Genomic DNA, 9,884 nt, shown 5'->3' with positions numbered 1-9,884 from the left:
TCGGGCTACATTCAGAAGTGGGTAATTCTACACCTGCTGCTGCTCTTAGCATGGATGTTATACCAGCTAGACTCCCTCTGATCACTCTTAGACTCACACCTGCTTGCCACTGTGTAACTTACCCCTTTGCCCTCTGGCTTACCTCTGAATTTGACCCACCAAGTGTAAGGGAGTCAAACCCAGACCACCTTACCCTACTCATTACCCCGTAGTTTTGTAACCTGACCCTGTCCCTTTAAACAAGCAATTCTGAACAGGAGCGACACCTTGCCGGAGTCCTCCTTGCTTCTTAGGTCAAGTGCCATCAGCTTTAACATGCTTCCCTAGCAGTCAGGAGCTTGTTACTCAGAAAACGACTTGCTGCTACAGGACTGTGTCTCCCCTCTTAAGCAAGACAGGGGGTCATTTAAACCAGCGCCTACTCCCAGAAATGCCCATTGGGTCACATAAAAGCTAGTAGTGAAATGAATTGTGCTGCAATCACATTATCAGTATAAGCAACTTGTCCCAATGAGAACACAATGTCAATATGGTAAGTGTTAAAATCCATCCCACGGTACCCAGCCTGAGTAGCTGGGATCTGGGGGAATGTGGCAGGAGCTGGAGCAGAGAGGGAGGAAGCCTGCTAGCTGAGGTGTCATCCTGAACGAAACCCCTGTGTCCACATCACCTAAAGGAACCCTGGTCATTTTGTTTTCCCAGGCACTCAATGTCATTCAATGGAATTCACCCCGCAGGGCAGGAGGGGGCCTATCGTTAGCATCCCACACTGTAGGCTGCACAGTGCCACTCACAAAGCATTGGGGTCCCCCCACCCTTCGTCACTACCCCATTTATGACTGAGGAGTCTCACTTCTCCAACTACTGAGCCGAGTCCTTTGAGCAAAGGAGGGATTATCCAGCAGAGCGTATCAACTGCTATTGCCAAACGCTTTCCCTCTGGGCTGCTAATTCCCAGCCTGGGGCAGGGAATCACGCACAGCTAATTAGAAACAGGTACCGTCTGCAGGTGACGTTGCCAGACAGAAGCCCATTCGCATCTGACACAATCTGCACAGTCTCCAGTGTCTGAACAAGCCCCCGGGGGAAGTGATGAATTTGTCACACCTGTTTCTCCAAATGTAATAATAATAAAATAATTCCAATCAAGCCCAGGGAAGGCAGCATTCCAGTAACAGTTTGCTTTTACTGACTGAAATTTCCCGTAAGACGGGCCTCTGGCTATCGAGTGGAAAATCTGTCCTCGCTCACTTCCCCCTGCAGCCCCGGAGCAGACGTACAGAGTCTGCCTGACTTTTTAGTCCTGCCAGGGCTGCAGCAGTAGCTGTGGAACGTGGTGTGCTTGCTTATCCCGGGTGTCGAGTCAGAGCCACGTCTAAGGAGGCGGAGGAGCTGGCAGCTGTGTTCCAGGGGGCGCTCCTAGGTCCTGGCTCACTTTGTTACGCAGCAAACTAGGAACAGATACTTGTAAAACGGACCCTAAAAGGGAAAAAAAACCGACGTGATTTCAATGATAACATCAAAGGAATGTGTGTAAAGGCCATAAATGTCCCGTGCCATATGGACGATCACCAAAGGTTGCTTGACGCATCGGACCATATGTTTTCCCCTAAGCAGCGATTTCCATTGTACTTTAATGATAGGACAATGAGAGGCGGAGCATTCCTGAGTGGTTAGTGCTGCATGCAGGTGATGTAATAACTGTGGCATGAGGCCAACAGCTGCATGCGTTCAACTCGCCAAGCAATACAATGGCCTTTCTCAAGGCAAAGCATGGGGGGTATCTTGATGGCATTACGAAATGGAATTGCTATAGACCTGATCAGTTATGGAGCATTGAGGATATACCTGTTACATCACTGAGAGCCAGTGAGGATGCTCCCAGGGCTAGACGCACAAGGGGGACTTGGGTGTTATAATACTTAGACGAGGAACACAGGAACATAAGAACAGTCATACTGGGTCAGACCAAAGGTCCATCTAGCCTCGTATCCTGGCTTCGGAGAGTGGCCAATACCAGGTGCCCCAAAGGGAAAGAACAGAGCAGGTAATCAAGTGATCCATCCCCTGTCGCCCATTCCAAGCTTCTGGCAAACAGAGGCTAGGGACACCATCCCTACTCATCCTGGCTAATAGCCATTCGTGGGCCTATCCTCCCTGAATTTATCTAGTTCTTTTTTGATTCCTGTTGTAGTCTTGGTCTTCACAACATCCTCTGGCAAAGAGTTCCACAGGTTGACAGGGTCGGCTCTACCATTTTTGCCTCCCGAAGGAAAAAATAAAACACACAAACTGCCGAAGCAAAGAAAAAGCCGCTCGGACTGTGCTGCCCCAAGAATGGATGGAATGCTGCCCCTTAGCATGTGCCGCTCCAGGCACGTGCTTCCTCCACTGGTGCCTGGAACCGACCCTGCAGGTTGACTGCGCGCTGTGTGAAGAAATACTTCCTTTTGGTTTGTTTTAAACCTGCTGCCTATTAATTTCATTTGGTGACCCCTAGTTCTTGTGAAAGAGGTGGTGACCCTCTCTCCTTTGTATCCAACAGCCTAGTAGTTAGGGAACTCCTATACAATGTAGGAGACCCTTGTTCAAATCCCACCCTGCCTGATGTGGAGCAGGGATGTGAACTTGGGTGTCTGCTATCCCGTTATGGGACTACGCGGGTGCTTTAAGTTAGGCCCCTGCTTAAGTATCTTGCAAAGCCTTAGATACTCCCATGCATATCTCACTTGAGACAATGAAATCTGACCCGGTGTAACCAAGAGGAGGAACTGGCCTTGGCCTTGCTGGTAAGCCTGCTCTAATGTATTCTATCCATTTTGGGGACGTCAAATCTTGTATTTCATATCGATGCTGAAGGCCAAGGAAAACAGGCTCATTTCAGTTACTATTGTTTGATATCAAGTGTTTTCCTGTGCAATGAAAGAGGTCCCCAGCTGAAGTTCTGTAAAGGAAGTTCAGGGCAAATGTTTGTACACAAATTGGTTGGAGGAGGGATGATTTTTATGTATAAAAAGTAGAAATAGGTGAGCGTGACTGATTCCCATTGTGCTATGATATACTTATTTTACCCTTACCCCATCCTCCACCACAACCTCAGTTATGTGGCCATTACTTCTCCTAGTCTAGTTCTGTTGATAGCTTTTGCGGGCAGGGACGGGTTTTTAACAGTGCCTAGGATAATGAGGCCATGAGCCCTGCACAGGGCCCTTCGGTGCTTCTGTAATGCAAATAGCATATACAATAGTAGCAATACTTGTAAATTGATATCCGTGAAAGCATCTTGGCCTTTGTGGAGACCTCCCATCTTACCAGGACCAGGAATGTGCGTAGTACAGCCGAAAGTTCTCCACACTATCCCATTTTATTAACCTGGTGTTAGTAAACCTAAATAAATAAATATTTAAAGGAGCCATCTTCTCCTGCACGAAAAGTGAGTTTCTATGTTCATTTGATGAGTGTCTGCTTCTGCCACAGTGTCCCATTTGTTGACACGCCACCCCAGCTCACCTCACAGGCCTTCTTGCCTTGAGAGGACAACCGTCCACTCGGCAATGGGGAAAACTCAGTTTCCATGTTCCCTGAAACCCAGGCTTCCCCTGCTCCACCACGCAAACAGATGTCAAACAACCTAACCTCAAGCTGGAGGGACACACGTTACCATGGCCTGGTCTACACCTAAAATGTAGGTTGACCTAGCTGTGTGACTTAAAGGTTTGCATTCATACCCCTGAGTGATGTAGTAAAGCTGACCTAAGCCCTGGTATAGACTCTAGGCTGAAAGAAGAATTCTTTCATCAACCTAGTCACCGCTTCTTGAAGGAGTGGATTACCTACAGTGATGGAAAAATCCCTTCTGCTGCTGTAGCAACTGTCTACACTATGGTGCTACTGCAGCACAGTTGCAGCACTGTAGTTGTGCCACTGTAGCATCTGTAGTGTAGACATAGCCCCTGGGGTAACGAGGATTCAATTCTCATCTGTAACAAGCTATCTGTGATTGCCTTCCCTATTAGTAGGTGGTGATCCTTCTGGGAAAGGGCTAAGAGGGTTATGCTGGACATAAAGGAGGGGAAAGTGGCTCTTGAGAGAGAGAAGATCTAGAATGTGGGCTGAGCAATCCTGAGGAAGGAACCGTATGATCAGATAAGCCAAGGAAGAAGGCTTACACTGAATGTGTTCTGTTGTTATTAATCTCTGTTAACCGAACCAAAACTCAGTAATGAGCGCAGGGCCGAGTTTGTAGTTGATATAACATGGGAAAGGCACCTGTTTGCACCATGTTTACTCGGTTCTCGGCTTCTGTACTCCTCTATCTACCTACCCACCTGCCTTGGTATTTATACCTGCTCATTACTATGCTTTATTATGGTCTCTAGCTTAAGCCTAGAGTGGACCGTACTTTTCTGAGCAAAGGGGAGAGAAGAGGTAGGTGGGAGCTGGCGGTCAGGACTTAATTACGGGCTGTTGCATTACAATCTATTGGATTTATGACTATGTTAGACACTGGTGACAGATGCCAAACTCCTTCTCTGTGTGGTTTAAGATTATTGCTGATATTAGGTCTCTAAGAACACAACGGCAAAACAAGAACAGAGCTAACCCATTCGAAGGAGTCTGGGATTACAGCTGTCTTTAATGAAATCCAAGTTAGCCACAGAGAACATACGTAAGTTAAATCTCATCTGCTTTGAGGTTTCCCTTTGGTCTCAGAAGAAGCCAAAGGCAGGATATGAGGAGAGGTGTATGGGCTTTTTCCGGAAGCACCGAGAGAAAGGCAAGGAAAAATGCCTCCCCGTGCTCCTTTTGTCTGCTTTTATGATGTGACCTCATCACGAACAACCTCATCTAGTGATGCAGGCTACAGTGCAACACATTGCATAGCAAAGCAATGAACGAAGAGAGAGCAGACTAGTGATTGTACCCTCTTCTCCACCCCCCGGCAAATTGGATTAAAACTTCTGGAAAGAGCCAGACTGGAGAAAGGCAGCAGGAAGAGAATCCCCTTCCTGCACATCCCCACTTTCATCCTCCCCATAACCTTACTGCACAGTCCATAGGCCTAGCAGGGAAAAGCAGTGGGAGCAAGGAGCATGGAGTGGTGCCTACACAACACATTCCCTCTGCTACGTGGCAGGATACAAATTGGGGATTAATTGGTCACAGCAATAAATATTCCCGAGAGCTGTCATGGAGAGCAGTCACACCGCACCAGGGGTTTCTTGCCAGCCCTTGGAAACGTGATTGTACTGACATGGCTGGCAGGAGAGGCAGCTCTGAAAGGAGAGCGCCCGTAAAGGACTTAGTGCTTCTGGCTGGAGATCCACACAGTTGGCGCCTGGGTGTCTGGTGGATTCTCCGCCACAACAGCTTTTCCTTGACCCCGCTTCCTGTTTCATTAGCAATAAGTAATGCAGCCAGGAGGCAAGCAAGTGGAGCCATGAGAAACAGCTTTACCAATAATGCTGAGAGGCCAGTGTTACATGCTGAGGATCGGTTTGTCTCCCTGTGCACAGGTTTATGTTTGTGAATTTCAGGTTCCTCACCTAACTAGATCCCTCTTTGAAAAGGGAGACTTTTTCCCCGGGTCTACTCAGACTACGCCACCAGTGTGCCCTGGAAGAGGCCAGAACAATGGCCATGCAGGTGAGCTGCAATGGCCATGCAGGTGAGCCGCTTCTGTTGCCCAACGTGTCTGTGTGTTTATAGCTACAGTGTACGGTTCACAGGTTGGGCTGGTACTAGGAGGGAGAATTATGAACTAAAATTATCTGTCCTCCATCAGATAAAATTATCTGCCCTTCAGTAATGGCCTTTCCTGCCACGTATCCCCCCAAAAACCCCAAACACTCTGCAGAGTTGCTAAAAAATCTGCAGCTCAGTGATTTATGATTAAACTGTGATTTATGATCAAAGCATGGCAACAGCTTAGCTTTAAAATGCAGCAGCCACGTGGGTGTCATGGACCAGCTAAGGCAGTGAATTGTGTGTCCTGGCCAGGATAGCAACAGGAAACGCTGAACTAGAGAAGGCAAGATTCTGCCAAAAAATGGAGATCTTCATAGCCCTTCCATACCTTGGTCCCTTCCTAGAGCTCAGCCCAAACCAACATTTTGGAATAGGTTTAAAATGCTCCATTGACTTTATTTTTCTCATTATTTGTTCATTTTCATGTACTCTGTACTTTCTCCAGTACTCAGATGATGATGACTGTGAGATAGATAGATAGAGAGAGGGGGTGTCTGGAGATAGATAGATAGATTAGATGGATGATAGAACAGACTTGATTTTTCTCTGACACCCAGGTAAATCAGGAATAGTTACACTCTGGTATAAATCAGAATAACTCCATCACCATCAAGGGAGTTACACCAATTTATGCCAGCTGAAGATCTGGCCCCATACTCTCCTATATACACAGCAGTATGAGCCCCAAACACCCCTGTTTTATTCATAGAATCATAGAATCTCAGGGTTGGAAGGGACCTCAGGAGGTCATCTAGTCCAACCCCCATGCTCAAAGCAGGATCAAACCCAACTAAATCATCCCAGCCAGGGCTTTGTCAAGCCTGACCTTAAAAACCTCTAAGGAAGGAGATTCCTCCCACCTCCCATTCCAGTGCTTCACCACCCGACTAGTGAAAAAGTTTTTCCTAATGTCCAACCTAAACCTCCCCCTCTGCAACTTGAGACCATTACTCCTTGTTCTGTCATCTTCTACCACTGAGAACAGTCTAGATCCATCCTCTTTGGAACCCCCTTTCAGGTAGTTGAAAGCAGCTATCAAATCCCCCTTCATTCTTCTCTTCTGCAAGCTAAACAATCCCTGTTCCCTCAGCCTCTCCTCGTAAGTCTTGTGCTCCAGCTCCCTAATCATTTTTGATGCCCTCCGCTGGACTCTCTCCAATTTATCCACATCCTTCTTGTAGTGTGGGGCCCAAAACTGGACACAGTACTCCAAATGAGGCCTCACCAGTGCTGAATAGAGGGGAATGATCACATCCCTCGATCTGCTGGAAATGCCCCTACTTATACAACCCAAAATGCCATTAGCCTTCTTGGCAACAAGGGCACACTGTTGACTCATATTACTGTGAGGAATAGAGTTTTGAACTGTTATTGCAAAACTTTTTTGAAAGGGGAAGTATTTATTCTCAGCTTCACCTGAGAGTGTGTGTCATTCTGGGGTTTGTAAAGTAGAGGGTTATTTTAAAATGTGAGAGTCAAATTATCAGATGGTGCAAATCCATTCACTTTGCTGGAACTATATTACTTTATACCAGCTGAGGATTTGGCTTTAAATGTACATCAGAGTTGTCAACAAACTTTGGTAAGGCCATAGCTCCTTACTGCATCAATGGTTTGTTCTAGCCCCGTGTGCTACCCTTCTCATGGCAATATTAGTCCCCAGTTAATAGTTCCCAGGTAATATTGCATGTCCGCGTAAGTATCTGTCTGTGGCAAGTATCTTAACTGCCACAAAGCACTTCCATCTGCAACTTGTGAAGGGAGCTGACTTTTTTTTTTAGGGTTGCTTTGTGTTTCACTACTGGGCTTATTATGTCCCCTGCTAATGAATCCATGAATGAGATCACAGAATAAAATGGAAACCAAGAGCTTGTTAATTGTTAACAGAGGCACAAAGGGGACAGGTAGTCTGGTATCTGTCTGCTTCTTGCAGACATTTACCTTTTAGTTACATTTTACAGTCTCTTTTCCACTGAAGTACGTGCAGAAGTCTGAGCTCTGTAAGATCCAGGCAGACGCAGTGAAATATTCCCATATTCCATAGGTATGAACCCAGGGAGATTCCAGTGAGACTTTTTCCATCACCGCCTGAGCTCTCATAAACTCAGCAGTGAGACTTTTTCCATCACCGCCTGAGATTTCTGACAGACATTGTTCTACCCCTTGAAAACTGTTCATGACTTTAAGGACAGATCCTCTTCTTGGAGTGTTTCCTATGAAGGGGAATCGCGTAGGGTCTGACTTTTCTTTAATACCAGTGTAAATCAAGACTAACGCCACGCAAGTCAATGCAGTTATGCCGGTCTGAGAGAAGAATCAAGACTATGGAGTGTAAGGGCTGGTCTACACTAGAAAGTTGGGTCAACTCAGCTACGTTGCTCCAAGGTGTGAAAAATTCACACTCCTGAATGACCTAGTTAAGGAGACCTAAGTCTCTGTGTAGTCAGCTGTAGGTCAATGGAGGAATTCTGCTGCTGCTGTAGTAAATGTCTACACTGAAGTGCGACAGTGCTGCAGCTGTGCTGCTGTAGCATTTCCAGTGTGCACATAGCTAAGTCAACAGCCTTCCACAAATGACTGCTGTGGTCTTTCCTGCATCCTGGGGCAAGATTCCCCTGATAGGAAGGATGCCCTTGTGGGTTAAGGTACTGGACTAGGATTCAGGAGATCTGCATTCAATACCCAGCCCCACCACTGACTCTCTGTGTTGCCTTGGGAAAGTGACTTAATTGCTCAGTGCCTCAGTTTTCCCACCTGTAAAATGGAGATAAAAGCACTTCCTTTCTTCTAACCTTTGTCTGTCTTGTATATTTAGATTGTATGTTCTTTGGAGCAGAGACTGTGGTGTCTTCACATTGCCAAGCACAATCGGAGCTTGAGCTGAGTCAATGCATCTTGGAGCTACTGTAATACATATAATTAATAACCATATAATTAATAACCTTGGTACCTGGTCTCTTCCATCACAATGGATGCTGTAAGATTCCCCTATCCCATTTCTCCTGTCCATTCTCCCCTTTGGCATTCGGACGGCCATCCTGACCATCCTTCCAGGTTGGATGTGGTTCTCTCTACAGTCGGTCAGTGTTGAGCCTTACATTAGCAAAAAGAAATAACTGGAGAGTAACGCTGTCCTATCCACTTCCCGCCACCCTAATTACAATGGGCCCACGGGGCCAGAATGCTTCCATACAACTGCTGTTTTATTTGGATCTTCCTATACCTGTAGGATTGGTGAATGCTACCTGCTAAACCCGTAACCTTTCTAACCAAGTCACTTGCAGCTTGAAGGTGAGTAGACACAGTTCCCTGGGGTACGAGTCATCCAACTGAGTTGTAATTACTGCTCGTTAGGCTGGAATTCCGCACTCACGTTTTCTTCAGGAAGAAGCCTTGTGTGACACGGAGGCCCATTGGTGGTTCACTACTCTGTGTCAGCAACTCCTATCAGGCCCGACAAACTCACTCCATCTAATACATTGCAGTCATAGTATTACTTTGTAAAGAATGTTGTGTATGGTGTCAAATGAAAGCTTATGTCGTACTGATCATCAAAAGCATTATGAGACGTATGTACAGGAGCTATTCAAGAAGTTGTCTGTATGTACTAAAAATAAGTTTATAAACCATGTAACCAGGGAGGGTTGATAAACAAATCTGTCCCAAACAAAGGCAGATTGATTTACCTGTTTACCTAGTCTCTGATGTGAAGGAAGCATTAAAAAAGCCAAAACACAGTGGGACCTGCATTTGCTGGTAATTCAATAGGAAATGCCAGTTTGATGAGGGGATGTCAGATCAGCCTAGGAAGACACTGGAGACTCAAACCACAGGGGGATTGTCTTATCTCTGGGATCAGAACAGTGAGTTTGGGGAAAATATAAGGTGAGGCAAAAAGACATCTGGTGATTCATCAAGGGTGCAAAAAGGACAGCACTTTTTGTATCCATGAAAGCTGGATTCTGGCCCTGGGAGCTGGTGATGCTGAGTGGTTGCTTTATGTGAGACGCTTACCTTTGACAATGATTGTAGCCTGCTAAAGTGATGGTTAGTCTCTTAGAAGCATTAATGCTTTTCTTTTCTTTGTAACCATATGTCTTCATTACACTTTCTTTATATCACTTAAATCTCTGTTT

At 46.1% G+C, this 9,884-nt stretch overlaps 1 long non-coding RNA gene across 1 annotated transcript; it reads right to left on the bottom strand.

Moving 5' to 3' along the window:
* Positions 1 to 1,225: 1,225 nt before the first annotated feature.
* LOC123352605 lies at positions 1,226 to 9,649 on the bottom strand. Its single transcript, XR_006574242.1, has 3 exons — positions 9,122 to 9,649; positions 8,541 to 8,652; positions 1,226 to 1,479 (listed from the first exon to the last, which is right to left on the bottom strand). It is a non-coding gene; the product is annotated as an uncharacterized LOC123352605 (long non-coding RNA).
* Positions 9,650 to 9,884: the final 235 nt, after the last annotated feature.

The sequence above is a fragment of the Mauremys mutica genome, chromosome 18 (genome assembly GCF_020497125.1).
Source record: "Mauremys mutica isolate MM-2020 ecotype Southern chromosome 18, ASM2049712v1, whole genome shotgun sequence".
Classification (NCBI taxonomy): domain Eukaryota; kingdom Metazoa; phylum Chordata; order Testudines; family Geoemydidae; genus Mauremys; species Mauremys mutica.
Note: the sequence above shows the minus strand (reverse complement) of the source record. Positions and strands in the feature narration are given on the sequence as shown.